This window comes from Thalassophryne amazonica, chromosome 10 (assembly GCF_902500255.1).
Source record: "Thalassophryne amazonica chromosome 10, fThaAma1.1, whole genome shotgun sequence".
Lineage (NCBI taxonomy): Eukaryota > Metazoa > Chordata > Actinopteri > Batrachoidiformes > Batrachoididae > Thalassophryne > Thalassophryne amazonica.
The window spans coordinates 107513292-107541101 of NC_047112.1; the positions used below are offsets into that span (position 1 = coordinate 107513292).

General features: G+C 42.7%; 1 long non-coding RNA gene across 1 annotated transcript; it reads left to right on the forward strand.

The window, feature by feature from the left end:
• Nucleotides 1-1290: 1290 nt before the first annotated feature.
• LOC117519386 lies at nt 1291-7812 on the forward strand. The gene is made up of 3 exons (XR_004563273.1): nt 1291-1303; nt 6504-6511; nt 7718-7812. It is a non-coding gene; the product is annotated as an uncharacterized LOC117519386 (long non-coding RNA).
• Nucleotides 7813-27810: the final 19998 nt, after the last annotated feature.

Genomic DNA, 27810 nt, shown 5'->3' on the forward strand with positions numbered 1-27810 from the left:
TGTGTCGGTATCATGGCCCAAGCAAAGGTTCACCCCTTTGAGTCGGGTCTGCTTGAGGTTTCTTTCTCAAATCATAAGAGGGGGTTTTTCCTTATCACTGTCACCTGTGTGCTTGCACTAGGGGTTGATAAGGTTAGACCTTACTTGTGTGAAGCACCTTAAGGTAGCTTTGTTGTGATTTGGCGCTATATAAATGAAATAAACTAAAGATTAAAACAAACTGGATTGCCCCAACCACGTCTCAGCACGTACGGTGATGATGTGCAGTCAAAGCTGCACCTGACTGCCGCATCATTGCTATGCACAGCTGGGGAACACATATCATGCCATGCAGAATATCACCTAACAAGGCGCCATCGCGAGGCGCATGCATCGGGCTCTCCTCACATTGTAATAAATAAAACCACATATCACCTTTGCAATGCGGTCACCAGCGCTTCAGTGTATGATGGACAGAGGGACACGCAGAGTTGGCTGATGTTTTCATGGTATGAGTGCATCAGGTCATTCATGTAGAAAATAAAAGGAAGACCAATTCATCCATGTCAGTTCATTACTTCCTTGTGTTCATCCATGAGGAGGATAATTCTTGCATTGTCGTCTCTTTATAACAGAAATGAAATACAGTGGTCCCTCGCTATAACGCGGTTCACCTTTCGCGGCCTCGCAGTTTCGCAGATTTTTTTCAGTGCAGTTTTGCTTGCTTTTTTTTTAACACTGCATTATGTTCTGCGTCCTTATTAGGTGGGCTGGTCACGGCACCAGTCGGCATCACCGCGATTGCTCTCACTGCCTCCGATGCGCTTTCTGTGGGCTTGGTAAATGCAGCAGCGGGCCACTCACACCACCCTCCTCTCGGCTGTGCCGAACTGCGCCAAGTCTGGCAACAGGTCCAGAGACTACGCTCGCTGTTTTGATGCAGATGTTGACCGCAGCCGCAGAGCTCTGTGCCCACCGAGAGAGGACTTGGATTCTTTGCGGGTCCCGCATCCGTACCTCCAGAGGCAGTGAGCGAAGGGAGAGTTCTGCGTGTGTCTGTTTAGAATCTTTTCACCCAGAAGAAAAAAGAAAGTGTTTACAAAGGAGAGAAAAATGAGAAAATGTTAATGCCTGTTTGAGAAAAATGTATAAAGTGTGTAGTGAGGGGTTTTACAGCCTTAAAACATCTATAATAATTGCAAAAAATAGCGCTGACTACTTCGCGGATTTCGCTTATCGCGGGTTATTTTTAGAACGTAACTCCCGCGATAAACAAGGGACCACTGTATTAAAAAGTTTGACTGTCTTTTTTTTGTGTCTGTGTGTTTTTTTTCAGTGAGAACAGAATCATGGCCAGTAACATGACTGTCTTACATTTAAACAATACATGCATTGTTCTTAAGATGTTCTGTTTTGTGCTTACATATTTCTGTTGAGTTATGCACAGCATAAATAATATGTCCAGCATGTAATTGCTGCTAGTGTTGTGTGAGCGTGATGTACGAGGTCTATTAGGTAATAAACCGACCCTTTTATTTTTTTTTTAACTATATGGATTTGCATGACGTGCGATTACACCAATCATGCTTGAACCCTCGTGCGCATGCGTGAGTTTTTTCATGCGTGTCGGTGACGTCATTTCCCTGTGGGCAGGCCTTGAGTGAGATGTGGTCCCGCCCTCTCGGCTGAATTCCTTTGTTTCACACGCTGCTCGAGACGGTGCGCGTTGCTTTATCAAAATTTTTTCTGGACCTGTGAGGAATATCCGAGTGGACACTATTCGAGAAATTAAGCTGGTTTTCGGTGAAAAGTTTAACGGCTGATGAGAGATTCTGGGGTGTTTCTGTCGGTGTAAGGACTTCCCACAGAGCGGGACGTCGTGCAGCTCTTCCAGGCGCCGTCATCGGCCTGTTTCAACCTGAAAACATCCTAATTTAAGGCTTAATTCACCCAGGACGTCGTGAGAGAACAGAGAAGATTCAGAAGAGGCCGGCATGAGGACTTTATGCGGACATTCCACTGTTTAAGGACATTTTTTAATGAAAGACGTGCGCGCAAATTCGCCGAGTCGTTTCCGTGACGACTCAGCAAATCTGTGTGCGCCGCGACAGGAAAAACACCTCCGTGTTGAAAACCATTTGTAAAATTCAGGCGGCTTTTGATGGCTTTCAACAAGTGAGTAACTGAGAAATTGTTTAACAGCTTGGGCATGTTCCAACTTGCCCGTTAAGGTTTCCAACGGAGGTGTTTTTCCTGTCGCGACCCCCCGCGGTCGGGTCCGGCCCGACATGCGACTCTGCCCGCACGTTCTTTCATTACAAAATGTCCGTTAACAATGGAATGTCCGAATAAACTCCTCATGCCGACTTCTTCTGAAAGTTCTCTGTTCTCTGATGACTTCCTGGGTCAACAGAGCCTGAAATGTGGAAGTTTTTAAATTGAAACAGCGAGACGCTGCCGCTTCGAAGTGCAGATCGCCGTCAGGCGCCGTGGGCCGTCCTTACGGCGATACTACCAGACCAAAATCTCTCATCAGCCGTTAAAATTTTTACCGAAAACCAGCTGAATTTATCGAATGGTGTCCACTCAGTTGTGCCTTACAGTTTTGAAAACATTTTGATCAAACAAAGCAGCAGTCTCTGAGCCATTCCTAAACAATGAAAAAACTCGACGAGAGGGTGGGCGACTCCTCACTCAAAGACTGCTCACAGGCGAATGACGTAACCGACAGGCGTGAAAAAACTCTCGCATGCCCACGAGGGTTCAAGCATGTCTGATGTAATCACATGTGATTCAAATCAATCAATCAATCAATTTTTTTATATAGCGCCAAATCACAACAAACAGTTGCCCCAAGGTGCTTTATATTGTACGGCAAGGCCATACAATAATTATGTAAAACCCCAACGGTCAAAACGACCCCCTGTGAGCAAGCACTTGGCTACAGTGGGAAGGAAAAACTCCCTTTTAACAGGAAGGAACCTCCAGCAGAACCAGGCTCAGGGAGGGGCAGTCTTCTGCTGGGACTGGTTGGGGCTGAGGGAGAGAACCAGGAAAAAGACATGCTGTGGAGGGGAGCAGAGATTGATCACTAATGATTAAATGCAGAGTGGTGCATACAGAGCAAAAAGAGAAAGAAACAGTGCATCATGGGAACCCCCCAGCAGTCTACGTCTATAGCAGCATAACTAAGGGATGGTTCAGGGTCACCCGATCCAGCCCTAACTATAAGCTTTAGCAAAAAGGAAAGTTTTAAGCCTAATCTTAAAAGTAGAGAGGGTGTCTGTCTCCCTGATCTGAATTGGGAGCTGGTTCCAGAGGAGAGGAGCCTGAAAGCTGAAGGCTCTGCCTCCCATTCTACTCTTACAAACCCTAGGAACTACAAGTAAGCCTGCAGTCTGAGAGCAAAGCGCTCTATTGGGGTGATATGGTACTACGAGGTCCCTAAGATAAGATGGGACCTGATTATTCAAATCCTTACAAGTAAGAAGAAGAATTTTAAATTCTATTCTAGAATTAACAGGAAGCCAATGAAGAGAGGCCAATATGGGTGAGATATGCTCTCTCCTTCTAGTCCCTGTCAGTACTCTAGCTGCAGCATTTTGAATTAACTGAAGGCTTTTTAGGGAACTTTTAGGACAACCTGATAATAATGAATTACAATAGTCCAGCCTAGAGGAAATAAATGCATGAATTAGTTTTTCAGCATCACTCTGAGACAAGACCTTTCTGATTTTAGAGATATTGCGTAAAAGCAAAAAAGCAGTCCTACATATTTGTTTAATATGCGCTTTGAATGACATATCCTGATCAAAAATGACTCCAAGATTTCTCACAGTATTACTAGAGGCCAGGGCAATGCCATCCAGAGTAAGGATCTGGTTAGACACCATGTTTCTAAGATTTGTGGGGCCAAGTACAATAACTTCAGTTTTATCTGAGTTTAAAAGCAGGAAATTAGAGGTCATCCATGTCTTTATGTCTGTAAGACAATCCTGCAGTTTAGCTAATTGGTGTGTGTCCTCTGGCTTCATGGATAGATAAAGCTGGGTATCATCTGCGTAACAATGAAAATTTAAGCAATACCGTCTAATAATACTACCTAAGGGAAGCATGTATAAAGTGAATAAAATTGGTCCTAGCACAGAACCTTGTGGATCTCCATAATTAACCCTAGTCTGTGAAGATCCATATGGTTTTTAAAAAAAATAACAAGGTCAGATACCTTGTATGTCCTCGCACTGTTTTCGTGCATACACACATGAGCATGCACAAAACCGTTGCCGCGGGATCGTTCACCCGTCTCCGACCGTGTGTCCCTCCCAACAGCAGGTGGAACTTTTTGTATTTCGCCAATTTGGTTTTTGTTGCTCTTTTTCTGTCTGCGTCTTCCACCCAACTTAATGTTATGTATGGGCCATAAAATTGGACTTTTCAACGTGGATGATGATAGTAGAGAAGCTTGAATCTTCGACTGGACTGGGTTGCTTGACGCGAGGATGGTTCACTTCTAATCGCATAAGCTTCCTCAGCTAAATTTCTTGCTCTGGTAGTCTGACTTCTGTCTTGACTCCTGTAGAGAAAAATAATAGAAGCCAGCAAAGCTAGAGTTTTAAACCTAACCAGACCCCTCCTACCAAGAGGCAGACTGCTTTTGTCAGGAGAGGCGTCAGGAGAGGCGTCAGTCCCGCTGTTAGAAGCTAGATGCTAACTAGAGCACAATGTGTAGAGCAATTGTTAGTCACTAGGCAATAGCAGTCTGCCTCTTGGTAGGAGGGGTCTGGTTAGGTTTAAAACTCCATCTTTGCTGGCTTCTGTTATTCTTCTCTACAAGAGTCAAGACAGAAGTCAGACTACCAGAGCAAGAATTTTAGCTGAGGAAGCTTCTGCGATTAGAAGCGAAACGTCCTCAAGTCAAGCAACCAAGTCCAGTCGAAGAGTCAAGCTTCTCTACTATGGAAACCACCTGGACAACTGAGATCCTACACAGAAACGTGGATGAAGATGATGAATGGGAACCTGCTCACTTTTGGAGCCAGCCTCAAGCGACCAGTCAAGGAACTGCAACTTTTTCTTTTTCCTGTCTGGCTTCATCTGAGACCATCTTTAATGGGTATGAATCAGTGGTGTCAAAAGTACACACATTTGTTACTTAAGTAGAAGTATAGATACTGCAGTTTAAAAACACTCTGGTAAAAGTTGAAGTATCAACTTGACCTCTTTACTCAAGTAAAAGTGAAAAAGTATGTGCTCCAAAACCTACTTAAAGTATAAAAGTATAAAGTAACCTTTAAAAAAAAAAAAGGTAGATGCCACTATATGAATTGAAAGCTTAATTTAAAAACTGATTCGTTCTACATGTGGCCCAAGACCCAAAACCCAAAATTACACCACCTGCACAAAAATGTTTCAATTCTAGAAGCTCTGAAATGCAATCTGGGCCTATTCCAGACAATAAACTGCAGTGAGTGCAGCATCCATTTAGTGAAGGAAAAAACAAACAAACACAACTTTCCTTATTTAAATTCATTCCAGTAGTATTCTGCTCTTACTAGGATGCAGCAGTTTTCTAGTTTGGCAGATAGTTCTGGAGGAAATCACTGAAGAAATTAACAAATTGAAAATATGGTTTGACCGAAACAAACTGTCATTAAATAAGACAGGGATGAAGTGGAGGTGTAAGAGTCACTAGGTGTTCACAGGAAAAACTTATTTATGTATGTATGTATTTATGTATGGGTGATTCTTAGACTACGGGCACTTATTATGTCCTTTGATCATATTGTATGAAAAACAGAAAAAAGGGGAAATTTCACACTTTTATAGTGATCTTTACAATGAAAGTGTGTTAAGAAATTTGTTCTAGTAGTCTATGATGACTTTTTCACCTTTTTTCAGCATCATTATATGCAAATATTGCCGTTTTGTGCTTGTCCCACACCCAGACTTTTGCTCTTCAATGATAAAAATGAATGGTAAAAAAACGTTTTTTCTAATGTTTTAAAATATCTCTGAATAAAATATCAGTACAATAATCAAAACATAATTAGGGTATTCAATGTCATACAACTGTTGTGATTTTTTTAAACAAAATGTAGTTGTCCCACACTATTGCCGTAATTTCCACCACAACACTGTAATGTCCCTTTAAACAGTTTGTATGAAAGATTGTTTGGGTAGTTTCTATGGAGATAAACAGTGACATCAGAGCACATGTATATAGCGCCAAATCACAACAAACAGTTGCCCCAAGGCGCTTTATATTGTAAGGCAATGGTGTGGTGGAAATTACATTTACAAGGCCAATACTGCCCGTAGTTAAAGAATCACCCATATGTTCATTGTTAGTTGCTTTTATATTTTCTGTTGTGTTTCAATTCAGGTTCTTTTTGCCTCTTTCTCTAAAATTGTATATAATAATCATTAGATTATTAATATATAAACAAAAATAAATTTAAGAAATATTACAATTTGAAAACAAATGCACCCAAACGTGATGACAGCTGCAATTGCTTAATGCTAAGTTTTAACAGTGAAAATGCCATAGACATGCTAACGCGTTAGCGTCGCTCCCGTTTTTAAGTTCTGAAATACATCTATCAACTGTTTCAGAAGACCATAACAGGTCGGTTTAACATAGAAAAGGTAAATAATACTCACAGAAGTATGCTCTTTAGGGTTTTAGCGGGGGAAAATTAAGCGAAAGAAAGAAAGAATAAATGAAGCAACAGGTCGAAGCATTGCTTCAGTCTGCGAACCACTGCTTCGATTGGTTCATGGTTCAAAGCAAAGCCGTGCCGCAGAAAAGTTGATTACAGGCGCACATGACGTGAAATATATATAAACATTAAACTGAAGCCAAGAGTAACGAGGCTGTTTGTTTTAAAATGTAAGGAATAGAAAGTACAGATACTTGTGTGAAAATGTAATGAGTAGAAGTCAGAAGTAGGCAGAAAAATAAGTAATGGAGTAAAGTATAGATACCTAAAAAGTGTACTTAAGTACAGTAACGAAGTATTTGTACTTCGTTACTTGACACCTCTGGTATGAATGCATGCACACCTCTGACCATGCATACACATGGCAACTTCTGGGGAAAAAAAACAAAAACGGTCAAACTACAAGTCAAATATGGCCCACATAAAGCATAAAGAATTACACACTTGACGAAATCATACACGACAAAAAGTCAGAAGCATTATAGTATGTTACATTTTAACACACGTAAGATACTAACAGTTTTTTCAGGGTGGAATCAAATTCATAAACATGAAACCATTTAAGCTTTAAGGAATAATAAAAGCAGTTACACGCACAGTGGAAAGGTTAGAGACAATTAAGGGAGCTGCTGCTGTAATTGATCTGCTGTGCGCTTTCATGCTTTGTGCATATCTGCCCTCAGGCCAGAAACCTCTCATTGCTGTCATCTATGGAGTACTTACACTACTACATTTTCATAGGAAAAAGACTAATTATCTATCGGGTTTGGCCTTTCATCTATTCTACACTCATCAGCTGTTTTCCACACCCCAAACGAAGCTGGTGAAGTCGTTGCTCTGTGGACAGCAGAACAGTGTCTTTTGGTAAAGAGTGCAGTAACAATAACTGCCAATGGGAGAAGTGATAATATGTGTCCTTGATGTGAAGCAGCTTTTACTAACACAAAAGAAATCTTATCCCACTGACAAGCATTTGTCTTGATTTAGAATTAAACGTGTATGAGCTTTGCCTTTTTAAGAATTAAGTCATAAAAATAATTTTCTATGGCACCACTAGAATTTTATTTCTTAGCGTGTAAATAGGGGATCCTTAACATGACATTGCCAATGTGATCAGAATTTGCATTATCAAGAAAAATGCTAAGTAGTTCCCTGAAGGGAAAAAATCCAAAAGAACAGATGGCTTTGAACTACATTCAGCAGCAACCCATACAGGCTATGACAGAGACCATAGTGAGTTCATACATCAGTGGGGGTGTCCCCCAATGTGCACAAGGGATGCTGGGAAGCATACGCCAAGAGCCAATCAGAGTAAAGAGTCATGGTGATGTCTGTTGGCTGCCCTTGAATAAATCAAGATGTCAGAAAATGCCCTGAAACAGCTTATTTCAATATAAAACTAATATGGTTCTCATATATTTAGGAAAAGTTAGCATGAATTCCACATTTTTAAATTTAAAAATGCTATTTCTGTAACAATAATGCCTTTGAAGGCCTACACATTAGAGAAATCACTAGGGCTGTTTTCGTCCATCTTAGTAATATAGTGAGGCTTCATCCTGCTTGTCTATGGCTTATGGGGAGACTTTCATACATGCCTTTTTCTCTTCTACACTGGACTATTGCAACGTCCTAGTCCCAGGCTTACCACAGTCCAGCATTAGAGGTCTCCAACAGGTTCAAATGCTGCTGCAGGAACACTGACAAGAAGCAGAAATTTTAAACACATTAGTCCAATTTTGGCCTGTCTTTATAGGCTTTCTGTCCCTGCAAAGTCAGATTTTAAGGTTTTGTTACTAACTTACGAACTCATTTGTGGACTACAGCCTCCCTACCCGGCTGACCTAATTAAAGCCTACATACCAGCCTGTGCCCCACATTCTCAGGACACAGGATTACCATGTGTCCCTAAGGTTAAAAAGAAATCAGCAGGCCACAGAACCTTCTGTTATCATGCACCCGTTCTGTAGAATAATCTGCCTGTGGAGATAAAACAGCTGGATTCCCTGTAGTCATTCAAATCTCGATTAATGACTCATCTGTTTGGGTTAACATACCTGTGTAGTCTTGAACTATACTTCCTCTCCTTTTTAAATTGTGTTATTAATCATGGAACAGGTCTCAGCCTCACTATATCTTAATTCTGGGTGTGTTAATGAAGCATAATGCTAGCTGCCAGTAACCACTTTACGAACCAATGTGCTACTCTAGTGAACTCATACCTTAGGGGCTGCTATTTCTGTCTGACTGATTCTGCTCTCTTTCTCTCTGGCTGTGAAGGTGGGTATACAGGACTGGAGAAGCTGATGCTGTATGCTGAAAAAACTGGTTATGGACTTTTTATTCAATTTAATTTTATTTCATTTATATAGCACCAAATCACAACAATGTTGCCTCAAGGTGCTTCAGATAGTAAGGTCTAAACTTACCAACCCCTAGAGCAAGCACACAGGTGACAGTGGTAAGGAAAACACCCTCTGATGATTTGAGGAAGAAATTTCAAGCAGACCAGACTCAAATAGGTGACCCTCTGCTTGGGCCATACTACCGACAGAATTGACAAAACAAATACATAGGAAATTTTGGGAGTCCATGCTGGTGCACAGGACAGGAGGTTTGCAGAAGAAGACACCACACCCATCTCTGGATGGAGCTGCACCTTAAACAGAGAGAACAAACAGAATCAGGCATCAGAAAGACAACAAATACAGTATAATTTCTCAGCATTAAGCAACAATAAAAACAGAAGAAATACCAAGGTGATCGCTGGCCACAACCCCTAAGCTTCACTAAAAGACCCAGACTTAAGATAAAGTTGAGGCCGTGGCCTGCTTTTATTCTGCTCATGAAATCTGCAACATTCAACAGAACTCAAGCTTAGAACTCATCCATTTGATGTGCCTTGAGGTAGTTTTGTTGTGATTTGGTGCTATCTAAATAAACTGAACTGAATTTAATTGAACATGGCTTTGTGTGGATACAGATGTTTTTAGATAGTATCTGTTGTATCTGTTTCAAACTGGCATTTGGAATGAAAATGAGGCAATATGGACCTGAGTCTGCCATCTAAATAGCAATGTGCCATCTTCAAGTGCACATGGCTCTTAAAGGGGATGACAAACCTCAGAAGCCTATAACTCCTTGAGAGTTGTCATGGATGTCTTGGTGGCTTCTCTATTTTGTCTTCTTCTGACACAATCATTCAGTTTTTGAAAATGGCCTTCTACAGGTGCATTTATCAAAGTGTTATGTCATATATCCATGACAACACTCAATCTGGTTTTCCCCTATCCTTTCAAAATGGCCAGTTTGTGTTTTGAAGCCCAGTCTGAATGCACTGTTATTTCAGTTTCAATTGATTTCATTTATACAGTGCCAAATCACAACAAAGCTGCCTCAGGGTGCTTCACACAAGTAAGGGCTAACCTTACCAACCCCTAGAACAAGTACACAGGCGGCAGTGGTAAGGAAAAAGTCCCTCTGCTGATTTGAGGAAGAAACCTCAATCAGACCAGACTCAAAGGGGTGACCCTCTGCTTAGGCAGTGGGTCAACAATTACAGGGTGTTACAAAGTTTTACAAAGCTGAAGAAACAGAAAATAGAAAATCAAACAACATAATAATATAAAGAAGATGAAAAGTCCACACAGGCGTCAGCACCACAGGCAGGAGTCGTCCACGCCGTCAGTGGGTCTGCCTCCACGACAGTCACTTGCAAATGCAGACTGCAGCATACAGCACCGGCCTCAGGCCTTTCACCTCACAGTCCGTCCATGCCCTTCAGTTTGGATCCATCCATTGTTTGTACCTCAGACAGAGAGAAAAAGAGCAGAATCAGTTGGCCAGAAAAAACTACACCTAAGGTATAATTCATCAGCAGTAAATCAACAGAAAACCAGAAATTACTAAGGTGATTGCCGGCCACTAGCCCCAAGCTTCACTCACAGACCCAAATTTTAAAGTTGAGGCTGAGACCTGTTTTGTTGCTAATAAAATTACTTTAAAAGGATAGGAGGCATAGTACCATACTATGCTAGTAAGGGAGAATGGATGTGTCTTAAGTCTAGACTTGAAAGTCTCCACAAAATCTGACTGTATTGCCATAGGGAGATCATTCCACAAAGCTGATGTGCAATAACAAAAAGCTCTGTGTGCCACAGACTTTTTCTTCATCCTAGGAGACAAAGTAGTCCTGCGCCCTGAGAACGCAGAGCCCAGGCTGGTACATAGGGTTTGATTAGGTCAGCTAAGTAGGGAGGCGCTAGTCTGTGAATCATTTTATAAGTTAATAGCAGAACCTTAAAATCCAACCTCAGAAAGACAGGTAGCCCGTGAAGAGACACCAAAATGGGTGTAATGTTGTTGAACTTTTGACTTCCTGTCAAGAGTCTGGCAGCTGCATTTTGAACCAGTTGGAGACCCCCTAATGCTGGATTGCGGTAAACCAGAAAATAGAACATTGCAGTAGTCCAATCTAGAGGAAATAAATGAATAGGTCAAGATCTCTGTGTCAGCAATACACAGGATGGGATGAATCTTTGCTATGTTTCACAGGTGGAAGAAACCAGTCCTCATAGTATCTCTAATGTGTAAATCAAAAGGACAGCATGGGATCAAAAATTCCCCCAAGGTTCCTCACTTTGTCAGTGTGATGTATAACACATGTATCTAGGTTAAGCATTAATTGACCAAACTGATGCTGATGTCTCACTGGACCAAAAACCATCATTTTGGTCTTATCCAAGTTTAAGAGTAAGAAATTGCTGGACATCCAGCTTTTCACTGATGCAATGTAATCCTCTAAGGATTTTATGTGTATGAGTTATTGGCACAACTGAGTATCAGCGTAGCAATGAAAGGTGATCCCAAAACACTGCAATACATGCCCAAGGGGTGCTATATGAAGGGAGAAAAGCAGGGGGCCTAAGAGGGACACCTGTGGGACCCCATGTCTCATGTTACCAAGGTTAGAAGTAGTGTTATTATACAAGACACAGTGAGAACGGCTGGTTAGGTATAATATCAACCATGCAAGGACATTCCTAGTAATCCCAAAATGATTCTCCAACCTATCAAGTAGAATGTACAATGTGTAGGCTCATGTACAGCGGCTAAACAATATATCAATGATCAGTCGGGTGGTTGCAAATGCCGCCACTATTCACAAAACATACTACACCAGAGTTATGCTGGTCTTACAGACTAGAAGGACACTGGTTTTAATACAGAGCTTTGGTTATGGCCAATTGTATTACCAAATTGGTCCAATTACCCATTATGTATAACTGACATATCATAAAACATATACAAAGATTTAAATTAGCCACTTTGTGAAAAAAATGTTCCGATCACTATCCACTTCAAGATCTGTGCTCCATGAAAATGTTGTGAAAATATAAGATGAAATATTATGACTTTTCTGCATTACTTTATTAATTTCTTTGTCATGTTGTTCCATGTCAGGGAGCAAGGAACTTTAAACATTCTCACGGACTGCACTGCTTTCTGATTCTTGTCTTTTTGTGCTCAGATAAGAAGTGATGTAAGATGTAAGCTTCACAACCATTCTCCAGATTTAAAACACCTTTCCGTCTCTTCGCAAGAACCACTTTTTTACTTCCACACCTCAGTGAACACAGTAGTGCCCCTCTCTTCTGGATTTGTGGTAAATTGAGACAGATTTGTGCAGAAGTCAGCGGTGCAGAGTTTAATGTAAAAGGAGCAGTCATTGTGCGCCGTCTTTAAACCGGCTGTACCACTCCTTAATCTGTGTGACGCCAATAAAATCACCCCTGAAAGCCATCTGAATTTTCCAAATGGTGTCCACCTGGCTGTCTCTCACAGTTTCTGGAAAAATTTGATGCATTGCTGCTCCAGCTGTTCAGACATTTTCCTCACAATGAAAATCTGACGAGAGGGGAGGACCAGTGCTCACTCAAAGTCTGCTCACAGGCGAATAACGCAACCGACAGGCGTGAAAAAACTCACGCATGCGCACGAAGGTTCAAGCTTGGCTGATGCAATCACACGTTGCTGATGCAATCACATTCAAATCCATATGGTTTTTGCAAAAAATAAAAAGGTTGGATAGTTTTCTAACAGACCTCGTATATAATATATATATATATATATATATATATATATATATATATATATATATATATATATATATATATATATATATATATATTAGAGCTGGGCAATGAGCAATGATTAAAAATTTTAATCACATTTACTCACATGATTTCCATGATTAATCATGATTAATCACATTGTTATACACAGAATCCAAAAATGCATTCAAAAGTAGTGTATAACAATTTTATTTTAAATATTCTGTCATATGAACGAAAGTACATAATGTCTGTTCTGCAAACACTTAACAGCATTTTGTTTATGCAGTTGCCGTTAAATAAAAATAAATTATGGTTACCCAGTGATGTCCAGTAGTCACCAGTGAGAGCAACAGCGGCTGCACATTGTGAAGTTGTGGCTTTTGCAGTCCTTTCCTTTATAGTGCGTCATGAGGGAGTCACATACATGTTATTTGTTACAATTCTCAGAATGTCTCTCAGACCAACGTCCTACACAACACTAATCAGCCTGCAGTCTGTAGCAATCCATTTCACTGTCGCATTTGCGAGCTTCTCTTGCCTTTGTTTATCTATAGTTCTCCCACACACTGCATCTAACATAGTCTGCTGAAGCTTCGCTCCATAGTTTGTTTTGTTGAATGATTTGCTGGCGTCAGCTGTGTGTGCTGCATTTAGGTGAAATTTAAGACTCGAAGTACTACGCTGATAAGAAAATGCAGCATTGCAGTGGCTACAGCTAACTTTGTTTCTGTCGACTACGCCATCTGGAAGCATTTTAGAAGGAAAATGGCCATGTAAAGGTTACGTGCCCTTCTCCATGTTGGTTGGTTTATCTGCCAGTTCTTTTATTTTCCGCTCAGGGATCATCACCCCGTTCCTGTGAACGCAGAAGCAGTCAACAACAGATTTACAAAAGCTGTGACCAACAGACTCTTACAATAAAAAAATGAAACAAAAAAACAACCGCGTTAATATGCGCTAAAAAATTTAATTAATTAATGTGTTAACATGATAACACGTTAACTTGCCCAGTCCTTTTATATATATATATATATATACTCAACGTCTAATCAAGATCAATCAATCAATCAATCAATTTTTTTATATAGCGCCAAATCACAACAAACAGTTGCCCCAAGGCGCTTTATATTGTAAGGCAAGGCCATACAATAATTATGTAAAACCCCAACGGTCAAAACGACCCCCTGTGAGCAAGCACTTGGCTACAGTGGGAAGGAAAAACTCCCTTTTAACAGGAAGAAACCTCCAGCAGAACCAGGCTCAGGGAGGGGCAGTCTTCTGCTGGGACTGGTTGGGGCTGAGGGAGAGAACCAAGAAAAAGACATGCTGTGGAGGGGAGCAGAGATCAATCACTAATGATTAAATGCAGAGTGGTGCATACAGAGCAAAAAGAGAAAGAAACAGTGCATCATGGGAACCCCCCAGCAGTCTACGTCTATAGCAGCATAACTAAGGGATGGTTCAGGGTCACCTGATCCAGCCCTAACTATAAGCTTTAGCAAAAAGGAAAGTTTTAAGCCTAATCTTAAAAGTAGAGAGGGTGTCTGTCTCCCTGATCTGAAGATGCTGATTAGACACCATGATTAGTGCACAGGTGTGCCTTAGACTGCCCACAATAAAAGGCCACTCTGAAAGGTGCAGTTTTGTTTTATTGGGGGGGATACCAGTCAGTATCTGGTGTGACCACCATTTGCCTCATGCAGTGCAACACATCTCCTTCACATAGAGTTGATCAGGTTGTCAATTGTAGCCTGTGGAATGTTGGTCCACTCCTCTTCAATGGCTGTGCGAAGTTGCTGGATATTGGCAGGAACTGGTACACGCTGTCGTATACGCTGGTCCAGAGCATCCCAAACATGCTCAATGGGTGACATGTCCGGTGAGTATGCCGGCCATGCAAGAACTGGGACATTTTCAGCTTCCAAGAATTGTGTACAGATCCTTGCAAGATGGGGCCGTGCATTATCCTGCTGCAACATGAGGTGATGTTCTTGGATGTATGGCACAACAATGGGCCTCAGGATCTCGTCACGGTATCTCTGTGCATTCAAAATGCCATCAATAAAATGCACCTGTGTTCTTCATCCATAACAGACTCCTGCCCATACCATAACCCCACCGCCACCATGGGTCACTCGATCCACAACATTGACATCAGAAAACCGCTCACCCACACGACGCCACACACGCTGTCTGCCATCTGCCCTGGACAGTGTGAACTGGGATTCATCCGTGAAGAGAACACCTCTCCAACGTGCCAAACGCCAGCGAATGTGAGCATTTGCCCACTCAAGTCGGTTACGACGACGAACTGGAGTCAGGTCGAGACCCCGATGAGGACGACGAGCATGCAGATGAGCTTCCCTGAGACGGTTTCCGACAGTTTGTGCAGAAATGCTTTGGTTATGCAAACCGATTGTTTCAGCAGCTGTCCGAGTGGCTGGTCTCAGACGATCTTGGAGGTGAACATGCTGGATGTGGAGGTCCTGGGCTGGTGTGGTTACACGTGGTCTGCGGTTGTGAGGCTGGTTGGATGTACTGCCAAATTCTCTGAAACGCCTTTGGAGACGGCTTATGGTAGAGAAATGAACATTCAATACACGAGCAACAGCTCTGGTTGACATTCCTACTGTCAGCATGCCAATTGCACCTCACTCAAATCTTGCGACATCTGTGGCATTGTGCTGTGTGATAAAACTGCACCTTTCAGAGTGGCTTTTTATTGTGGGCAGTCTAAGGCACACCTGTGCACTAATCATGGTGTCTAATCAGCATCTTGATATGGCACACCTGTGAGGTGGGATGGATTATCTCAGCAAAGGAGAAGTGCTCACTATCACAGATTTAGACTGGTTTGTGAACAGTACTTGAGGGAAATGGTGATATTGTGTATGTGGAAAAAGTTTTAGATCTTTGAGTTCATCTCATACAAAATGGGAGCAAAACCAAAAGTGTTACGTTTATATTTTTGTTGAGTGTATATAAGGAAAATAACTATTTGAACACTCTGCGGTTTTGCAAGTTCTCACACTTGGAAATCATGGAGGGGGTCTGAAGTTTTCACCTTAGGTGCATGTCCACTGTGAGAGACATAATCTTAAAAAAAAAAAAAAAAAAAAAATCCGGAAATCACAATGTATGATTTTTTTAATAATGTATTTGTATGTTACTGCTGCAAATAAGTATTTGAACACTTGTGAAAATCAATTTTAATATTTGGTACAGTAGCCTTTGTTTGCAATTACAGAGGTCAAATGTTTCCTGAAGTTTTTCACCAGGTATTCACACACTGCAGCAGGAATTTTGGTCCACTCCTCCATACAGATTTTCTCTACATCTTTCAGGTTTGGAGTTTCAGCTCCCTCCAAAGATTTTCTATTGAGTTCAGGTCTGGAGACTGGCCAGGCCACTCCAGGACCTTGAAATGCTTCTTACGGAGCCCCTCCTTAGTTGCCCTGGCTGTGTGTTTGGGGTCATTGTCATGCTGGAAGACCCAGCCATGACCCATCTTCAAGCATCTAACAAGCATTACATAATCCGAGACATCATGAGATAAGTGTGGCCACCAAAATGTAGATTTGTTTTATCCCAGGGTGAAACGCAAAATGACTATCATGACACCATTTAATAACATCTCCCCTCAAGGAAGCAGGCACAAACAAATTACCCTACGCACACCCAGCAGGACTAGGTTCACTACCCAGGTCAGCTCTAATTCTTGACTCGATTTCCCAGGTTTATAGCAGACACGAAACAGGAATCACGCAAAACCATACCGGGATCGGAAGGCGTGTCAGCCAGGTCTCCCTGTTGTGACAGCGCATCCGTTGTTGTTAGACCTAGGACGATAAGACAAAACAAAATCAAAATGGCTAAAGAAAATTGCCCATCTGGCTTGTCTGGTATTTAAATGCTTAGAGGATGGCAAATACACCACATTCTTATGATCAGTGTATACCAGGAATGGCATGTGTGCCTTTAGCCAGTGGCACCACTCCTCCAAGGCCACCTTAATGGCCAGCAGTTTGCGGTCCAATGGTGTAATTTTGCTCGGCTGTGGTTAGTTTTTAGACAACAATGCACAAGGATACAAGTTAGCACCAACCCCCACATCAGACTCATCATCTTCAACCACAAACTGCCGGGCCGGGTCAGGGAGGAGCAACACGGGGGCTGTGTTAAAGCGATGCCAAAACAGTGTAAGACAGAGGGTCCTGGACAGAGGTGATAACAACAAATTAGCATCTGAGCCTGAGTCGACAAATGCAGATACTGAACAGGATGAATGGGCATAAATTAATTTAGCAGAAATCAAATATTGAGTTGGAGAGGGAGAAATAGAATTAAGACTCACCCACAAGTCGGTATTGGACTGCGCAGAGGCACCCCTGACCAGACAGCCGGAGGTCATGTGACCCAGCTGTCCACAGTAAAATCATAAGCCTTTCTCTCGCCGTCCCTGTCGCTCTTCTGCAGACAAGCGAGTCCTGCCCAACTGCATCGGCTCCTTCATGTTGTGTGGGTAAGCGTGGGAGTGGCTGGAGACTGAAGAGTGGGTCGGAGGTGTGGAATAACGATGTGCAAGATGACGAACTTTGTGGTGAGGACAAGTCACCAGTCTACGGTTGGTTCGGATTGCCAATGAAATGAGCTGGATGAGATCTCCTGGGAGTTCCATGGTGATGAGTTGATCCCGGACATTTTCGGCGAGCCCCTGGACGAACACATTGAGGAGCGCTGCTGGATTCCACTGACTCTTCGCCACCAGAATACGGAAGTCCATAGCATAATCAGCAAGGCGGTGACTGCCCTGCTTCAGCCTCATCAATGAGTGTGCAGCTTTGCGCCCTGGAAAACCTGCTGCAGAGCCATCATAAAAGCACTCACGGATATGCAGGTAGCAGACTGACTTGGCCCATGGTGCCGCTCGACTGGTCAGATGGGTGATCATGAATGCTATCTTTATCTTTTCGGATGGAAATATTGATGACATGACTTCAAAGTGTAACTCACACAGAGTTGTAACGGGTCTGTCACCTGAATCTCAGGAGAATCGTTCTGGTTGGGACAGCTGATTGCAAAACCCAGATGCGCGTATGGAAGCCAACGCAGCAGCTGATGTACCCAGAAGGGAGGTGCCAGTAGCCATAGCTGGGCTGGCCAGATGATCCAACTTTGACAAAAGCTGCTGCATCTGCAATGCTTACAAAGGACATGAACGCATCCTGGTGTTTGGCCAGCTAAGCATGGTCAGCTGATCCTCTTGAAGCACTAGCTTCCGACTGTGGTGGGTACCACTCACTTAAACGTGTCTGAATCTGCTACATCCATAGCTGGTCACATCGATCTATCAGGTTCGACTGTCAGGAATGGTTGGACACAAATGCAAAACTCAGAAAAGCAGCTCCGTGGTTCAAAAAGATTTAGTGTTGTTTCAGGCAGAGGTTGGTACACGTAAAGGCAGTCCAAAATAAGCAGCAGTGCAAAAACCATCAGGCAGAGCCAGAGTCTGGTACAAAGGCAGGTGATCAAAAACAATGATGCAAGCAGGACTAGGAAATACACACGAAACAGAGCTGGAAAGAAGGCACACGGCGCACCTATCTGGCTAGTGAAACCTGTGAGCCTTAAATACACCCAGGTGACGAGCCACAAACAGGTGTGCGTGGAAAGCACCAGAACAAGGGTGTGGCCAGACAGAGTGAGACACCCACCACCAAGCACCAAGGGGAAGACAAGAGAGAAAGGGAGAGAGAAAACACAAGCAGAAAAAGACCAGCAAGATAACCAACAGATAGAGAAACAAACCAAACAAACAGAGCAAACAGTGCAAACAAATAACACAAAAACCAAACCCTGACAAAATGTTTCTGTCCCCTTCCCTAGATTTGTGCCTTGAGACAATCCTGTCTTGGAAGTCTACAAACAATTACTTTGACTTCATGCTTGGTTTGTGCTCTGACATGCACTGTCAACTTTCTGGATGCACTGTATGTATTGCAGATATTAACACAGCTCTGCTCACTGTCCCCACGACCAGCATTACAGAAACCAATGATCTCATATATGCCACTGCCACAGTAATCCTTGACACACTTTGGTGTAAGATCAAGAAGACCCCCAAAGGGAGAGCCATCCATGGAAAAGAAAATTGGAGGCCCAAATACGGAAAACCTGGAAGGATGTTAGCTGACTAACAGAGGTATAGAAGGACATCATAAGAGACAGGTCTCACATGCACAACAAGTACAACTGAGGCCCTGGAAACTGCCAAACAAAGGCTCACAGCTCTGGCTACTCAGGTGGAGAGATACACCAGAGAAGCAGAGACCAAGAAAATAAATGGCCTGTTCTCCAGTGACCCATCCAGGGTGACTCCCAGCTGAAAGGGGAAAACAGAAACACAAGAACAGACCTGAACTGAGACTGAGCAATACTGGAAGAACATCTGGGAGAAAGAGGCATCATACGACACCAGTGCCAAGTAGCTGGTGGGCCTTACAGCACACCACAGCCACCTCTCAAAACAAGAACCAGTCAACATCACAAAGGCAGCCATCCAACAATAAGTCTCAGGGTTGAAGAGCCTCATGTACACAGCGTGTTTATGCAAAAAAAACGTGGCATACGTCCGTCTCCACGCCAACGTTCAGATGTATCAAAAGTGAACCGTTCCACTGCCGAAACGTAGCAGTGATGCTGGGAACCGTTAATAGTGTGAAAACAAGAAGTCAGAGTGATGTGCACATCAGACACACTGATGAACATTTAACACACTCACGTGCTTGCAATTATATGGATGGATATTGTTATGTGTCGACGCGGGTTGAGGAGCGGACCTGCGTCAGACGGAACCCAGCGCTAAAAATAACCAGAAAGCGGTTCCAATAACAAAAACAATGTATTTATTTCACCCACTGGTGCATAATAAAGTGTAAGAACTGAAAAAGCGTCCTTCTGGTGGAGTGAAGGCTGGCACGCTCTCCAGCGCCCAAAAGGATCGAAGCCCGGCGCTCCTGGACCCACTACCACCGCCAAACACCCCCCAGGTGGACACGACAAACCGACTCTCTGCGAAGCATAGAAGAGGTGAGGTAAGTCAGCAGTTACAACTAATATCCTTCAAAAGACACACACTATCAGCAACACATGCAGGTCTGAATTTTAAGCTTTATGCAAATGAGCAGCTTCTCACAACAGGTGGAGGACCACTTGTCCGCATGCCACAGCAGTGAGAAGCAAGCTGCACAATCCTCATCACAATTCAAGTATACTGCGTAACAAAAAACCAAGTTACTATCAACAATTAGTCAAACACTTAATCACCTTTGATGTGTGCTGACAGCATGTGTCCCTCACCCTTCCTTGCTTCACGGGCTCGATGTGTCAAACCCAGGCACGGTCCTCAGCGTCTCACAAACGAACATCACAAGGTCGAGTTCCCGGCAGTTCTGCTTGAATCACACATGACTTAAATGCAGAACGCCATCCAATTATCTGCTTCAGCTGAAAGTCTTTAAGGTTGCATGTGAGCACCATTCACAGGTGCTGCACATGATGTTGATGAGGGTGAAGGATTCTTCAGCCAGCACCTTCTCCACAGACAAATCAGCTCTCATGCCACCTGGAGAGCAAAGAAAAGAAACCACCAAAATATCCAGCCACACCCCCCAACACACAACAGTACCCCCCCTTTAACGGGAAGCCTCCCGGCGACCGAACAGACCAGGACCGAGAACAGCACCTCCCTCCGTGGTCCTCGTCAGGAAGCAGACAGCACCACGCTCCTAAGGTCCACCCCAGACAGCAGGACAGGGCACCGCAGCTGGAAGGCCGGCTGGCATCAACAAAAGCCCCAAAACATTCCCCAGTACAATCCAACACACAGGAAAAAAAACACAAAACCCACCCAAAACCTCCCCAGGGGACCGTCCCATCAAACCCCGGGAAGAAAAGAAAAACTCCCAAACGCAAAAACCCAACACAGCCCCACAAACACAATACAAACATAAATAAATAAAAGAAAAAACAAACAACCCCCCCAGAACGACTTGCAGAGCCCGACCCCCCCCAGAAGGCCTTTACCGCCAGTTCCAGGAGGAACAGCCAGAACCAGAATCCCACAAAGGTCCCCAGGTATACATGGAGCAAACGGCGCCCCCCAGAGGACCGTACCATCAACCCCAGGAGGTACCCTCCCCACAACCCCGGAACCCCAGACCCGGCCACACTTGGCTAGTTGGCCCCAAGCCAATTCCCCCCCAGAGGACCGTCCCATCAACCCTGGAGGTGGAACCCGGAAGGAAACAGAACAAAATCAAATGTCAACCCCCGGAGGACTACCAAAAACAACCCCGGGGGGATATAAAATGACCGCAAACCCTGTTACCTTCCCCGGCATCCCGAAAGACCCCAGGTCCCTCCCAGAGCCCCTCGGCGGCTCAATTTTGGTGAACGGCTCAAAACAGTAAGCCGGGGAAGGGAACAGGAAAAACTAACCCAGCCCCAACCCCAAAGCGCAGCGGAGAACCGGAAATACGTCCGGTGCCCCAACTCGACCATACCCCAGCCTCTCGGGAGGGGTGGAACTACTGAAATGGCGAAATGCAACAGATCGGCCCACCCCTCCGACTGAGGTATGTCTCCGCTGCACCACACCCCGGCAACACCAATGACGAACGGTACAAAGGCTCACCGAGGCTGAAGTGGAGCCGGGCCCTAACCAAACCAAGAAAAATGCCCCTAACACCCCCCCCCCCCCCCCCCCCCCCCCCCAGGTGCAGAGGTGTTCAGAGAACGCTCAGCATGACCAACCTGCACCACCCCACAACCCACAAGACAAACGGTCTCGGGGCAAGTGAGGTTGGGGTTAGGGATGTAGGGAAATAAAAAACAACTAAATAAAACGACCCAACAACCCAAACAGAAAATACCTAAAAACACATAAAAAATTAATGATTAAGTGAGCCCAGACGGGCTTCTATCCGCCTAACATTCACTCCACCAGACACGCCTCTGACTCCCTAAACAAATTATAACCCCTATTTAAAGAAAACAAAACATTAACCCGAACTAGATATATATATATGGAGTCACAGTCAGTCAGAGCTGCGTGTCGTCAGAGCGAGCTGCAAAAAGTTTGTACCTGAGTTTTCAGAGGTGGTGTTTGTGGTTGCCATCTGCCACGCCGGTGTTTGCCAACCCGGACAGTGGGAATACCACCTCAACCGGCAACTTAGCCCCGCGACTGGACAGCAACAACGTCCGAGGCCCGCCCAACGTGGTGAATTCACTGAGGCCGCGCGCTGCGTCATTAGAGCCGCGCGTCACGAGTGCCGCTTCCCAGAGGCCTCGTGCAGCCACCGCGGATCCATCAGCGCGGAAACACCGAGGCCGCACGGCACCAGCGCAGTGCAGATCCATCCCGGTGACAAACAACGCAGGCTGTTAACATCGGCGATCGACAAGCTGCTCATAAGCCGACCATGGGGCCTAAGAAGGTTCTGACAGCGGAGGAAGGTGACGATATTAAAAAATCTCTGGACTTTCTATCAGAGGAGATTTCTGTTGTGAAGCAGCAACAGAAATCAATCATGGATCTGGTGGAGGACGTGAAGGCATTACGGCTCCAGAATGCCGAGAAAGACCGGCATCTGGTGCAGCTGGAAAATAGAGTGGCTGAATTGGAGCAGTACACCAGAATTAACGACGTCATCATCAACCAGTCCCAGCAGAAGACTGCCCCTGCCTGAGCCTGGTTCTGCTGGAGGTTTCTTCCTGTTAAAAGGGAGTTTTTCCTTCCCACTCTAGCCAAGTGCTTGCTCACAGGGGATCGTTTTGACCGTTGGGGTTTTACATAATTATTGTATGGCCTTGCCTTACAATATAAAGCGCCTTGGGGCAACTGTTTGTTGTGATTTGGCGCTATATAAAAAAAATTGATTGATTGATTGATTGATCACAGGTCTTCACATCAAACCACGGTCCTACGCACGGGCGGTAACAGATGAGAGCGGAGGGGAGCCCAGTGAACAGGAGGTCAGCTCTGTGGAAAAACAGGTTGCTGATTTCCTCCTATCTAAAGGTATAGAAATGGATTTAAATAACATTGAAGCGTGCCACCCTCTGCCCCGGAGAAATGACGGTGATAAACGAACCATCATCATGAGATTCATCAACAGAAAACACAAAACAGCACTGTTAAAACAAGGAAGAAAACTGAAAGGGACAAACGTATTCATCAATGAACATCTCACCAAACGGAATGCCGACATCGCCAGGAAAGCACGCTTCTTGAAGAAACAGGGAAAAATCCAGCACACATAGACTTCAAACTGTAAAATATTCATCAAACTGAACGGATCACCAGAACAAGCAAAAGTCATGGCAATAAGGAACATCGAGGAGCAGGACAAATATGAACAATAGTGTCTCTTAAAGCGAGGATCTGGACAAATATGACCAATAAGGTATGAGGACACAAACATCACAACACCATGACACAGACCAGAGGAACCTATTCATCTACTACCTATTCATCTACATCTGGAGACAAGAAGGATATAACTCAAAGGATTGCTGATCATGGAAAAGTAGAACTGAGAACATTTAAATACACAGACCACAATGTACTGGACTTGGAGCACGATATAGACCCGGACAATAATTTCTTCTCAAATATCAATGACAGTTGTTGCTATTATACAGATGAACAGTTTAATCGGATCATTAGAACGGATAACAAATTATCAATAATCCATTTCAACAGCAGAAGTCTATATGCAAACTTTAACAACATTAAAGAATATTTAAGTCAGTTTAAAAAAATATTTAACATAATTGCTATATCAGAAACATGGATCAATGAAGATAAAGGAATGGATTTTGAACTGGATGGATATGAATTTAATTGTGTAAACAGAAAAAATAAGAGTGGAGGAGGAGTGGCTGTGTATGTGGATAAGAACATGGATTATAAAATAGTAGACAATATGACAACTGTGATTGATAACTTATTAGAATGTATAACTATTGAAATATGTGAAGAAAAAAGCAAAAATGTATTAGTCAGCTGTATATATAGAGCACCAGGATCTAGTATTGAAACATTCACTGACTGTATGGGAAAAATGTTCTCAAAAACTAATCAAAAAACTGTGTTCATTTGTGGTGACTTAGATATTGATCTGCTCAATCCAAATAAGCATAAAATAACAGATGAATTTATCAGTATAATGTACAGTATGAGTTTATATCCAAAAATCACCAGGCCAAGCAGAATTACATCCCATAGTGCCACCTTAATTGATAATATATTCAGCAATGATATTGAGAATAACACTGAGTGGATTATTAATCAATGACATTAGTGATCATCTACCAGTTTTCATCGTTTATAATAGAAACCATCGGCGGAATCAGCCAGAGGAGAAAATAAAATACAGGCGAGTGCGGACAGAGGAAAACATGAACACACTAAAGAAGGATTTACAGGAGCAAAACTGGGAAAAGGTATACAGTGAAAGTGATGTTGATAGTGCATATGAAACTTTTTTACAAATATTTACATCATTATATGATAAAAATTGTCCAATTAAACAAGACTACAGAAAACAAAAAATCCAAGCTCGACCATGGATGACGAAAGGGTTACGAAATGCATGTAATAAGAAAAATACACTGTATAGAGAATTCATAAAACTAAAGAGGCAGAAAATAGATATAAGAAATACAAAAATAGATTAACTAATATTATACGGGTATGTAGAAAGGAATATTATAGGAACATATTATATAATAACAAAAACAATATTAAAGGAATATGGGATATATTAAATAGCATTATCAAAAATGGTAACAAAAAACAGAGTTACCCTCAGTATTTCATTGATAATAATGTCAAGAAGGAAAATAAGGATGAGGTAGTCAACGGTTTTAATAATTTTTTTGTAAATATTGGACCAAGCTTGGCAGAAAAAATTCCCGATTCCCAATCTGAGGATTGGGATAATAATCTTATAGAAAGAAATCCCTGTTCAATGTTCCTCACAGCAGTGGATGGAAATGAAATTATAGACATTGTGAATAATTGTAAATATAAAACATCTACCGATTTAAATGAAATTGATATGGTGGTGGTAAAACAGGTCATTGAATGGATTGTAGAACCATTAACATACATCTGTAACTTATTTCAAACCGGTAAATTTCCCAATCAAATGAAAATAGCTAAGGTTGTGCCGCTGTATAAGACTGGGGATAGACACCACTTCACAAATTATAGACCTGTTTCTTTGCTTCCACAATTTTCCAAATTATTAGAAAAGTTATTCAATAATAGATTAGACAAATTCATAAATAAACATAAATTACTTACTGATAGTCAATATGGATTCAGAGCACATAGTTCAACATCACTTGCATTAATAGAATCAGTTGAGGAGATTACAAACGCCATAGACCACAAATTACATTCAGTTGGAATATTTATAGACCTTAAAAGGCTTTTGATACAATTAATCATGACATATTAATCAATAAACTTGAACAGTATGGGATTAGGGGGTTGGTGTTGCACTGGGTGAGAAGCTACTTAAGTAACAGAAAACAGTTTGTGAAGTTGGGGGAATATACATCATCATGCTTGGACAATGCTTGTGGCGTCCCACAGGGGTCAGTATTGGGTCCAAAACTGTTTCTAATTTATATAAATGATATTGTCAATGTTTCCAAAATATTAAAATTAGTATTATTTGCAGATGACACAAGCATTTTTTGTTCAGGGGGGGATTTGCAGGAGTTACTGAGGAGGATCAGTATAGAAATGGGAAAATTGAAAATATGGTTTGACAGAAACAAATTATCATTAAACTTAAGTAAAACAAAATACATGTTATTTGGCTATTGTAATACAGACATACAGGTTCAGTTACAAGTCGAGGGGGTAGATATTGAAAGGGTACATGAAAATAAGTTTCTGGGGGTGATAATAGATGATAAGATAAACTGGAAGACTCATATAAAACATATACAAAGTAAACTGTCAAGAAGCATTTCAGTTCTAAACAAAGCGAAACATATTCTGGACCACAACTCACTCCGCATTCTTTACTGCTCACTGGTTTTACCATATTTACAGTACTGTGCAGAGGTATGGGGTAATACTTATAAAGGTACAACACAATCACTATCAGTAATGCAGAAAAGAGCTATAAGAATTATTCATAATACTGGCTATAGAGATCATACAAATCCACTATTTTTACAATCCAAATTCTTAAAATTCACAGACTTGGTTCATTTTCAAACAGTACAAATTGTGTATAAAGCAATAAACAATTTACTTCCAGCAAATATTAAAAATATGTTTTTTAACAGATCAGGGGATTACAGTCTGAGGGGGAAATTTAATTTAAAGCATCAGTGGGCACGAACAACATTAAAAGGTTTCTGTATTTCTGTCTGTGGGGTGAGGATGTGGAACAGATTGGGAGTGGGGCTCAAGCAATGTCCAAGCATGAACCAGTTCAAACAGCGGTACAAAAATATGGTTTTTTCTGGGTATAGGGAGGAGGAAGGGTAATGAGGGTTAGGGTGTTTTTGTTTTTTGCTTCGTCTTGTAAATATATAGTATTTTGTATGTAAGTAGGTATGTGTAGGTGTATATTTATGTTTGTGTATATATATATGTATATGTGTATGTATGTTGATGTGTGTATGTATATATATACGTGTATGTATGTATATGTATATATATATATATTGATATTGGTTTAGGTGTGTAGGAATCTATGTGTATATGTGGCAAAGGGTATCACTGGTTGTGGGGAAGAAGGGGTAGAGATAAATAAGCTGATGCTTCACCCTACCCCTTTTCAGACATGTTGGGTACACAGTAGGAACTTTTTTGTTGTTGTCTTTACTGATCTATCTTGTAATTGTTGTTGTATCAAATGTTCGAAATAAACAGTTTTCATTTTCATTTTTCCAAAAAAATTTTCAAGATTTTTTTTTTTTTTATGTGTGTTATTTTGCCTGTCCCAGAACACCTGGAGATACGTCACCATTATTTTTCTTGACGCTTATATGTCGGGGCAATACAGTGATCTCCGTTCGTCCGAGCTGCATGGGCTCGTCAGCAAGAGGAGCCAGAGGTCCTGTCGGAGGAGCCTCAGTGGGGCGAAGAGGCGGCCCAGATTTGTGTCGTGAAAAGCCCCGAGACGAAAAAACCCGCTCTGATGGCTGCCCTCTCTCGCGTCCACGCTCCTTCTTCCGATCATCTAGATGAATCACCAACGATATTAGCTCATCTAAATCGTTTGGCTCGTCACGGACTGCCGGCTCGTCTTTTAATGACTCATTTAACCCATCTACAAACATTCCTCGTAAAGCTGCGGCGCTCCAACCTGACTGAACAGAAACCAGAGAGCATTGCATCACCGCACAAGGCTCCGGACGACAAACAATCGGTTCGGACGCCGAATCTCTGGGTGACGGAGTTATCTGCACTAGTATCGATGGTGCCGCAGCTGGAGCAGCAGGAAGCAGAACGGCTTGCGCTGCAAGCTCCGTAACACGGGCGTCTGTCTGTTTAATTTGGTTTGCGAGATGTTGTAATTGCTCCCATATTTTCTCCAAGTGTTCTTGAACTTTTTCGGCAAAAGGAACCGCCTCTGCCGCTGGGTCCATTATGGAATGGCCGGGAACTACTGTTATGTGTCGACGCGGGTTGAGGAGCGGACCTGCGTCAGACGGAACCCAGCGCTAAAAATAACCAGAAAGCGGTTCCAATAACAAAAACAATGTATTTATTTCACCCACTGGTGCATAATAAAGTGTAAGAACTGAAAAAGCGTCCTTCTGGTGGAGTGAAGGCTGGCACGCTCTCCAGCGCCCAAAAGGATCGAAGCCCGGCGCTCCTGGACCCACTACCACCGCCAAACACCCCCCAGGTGGACACGACAAACCGACTCTCTGCGAAGCATAGAAGAGGTGAG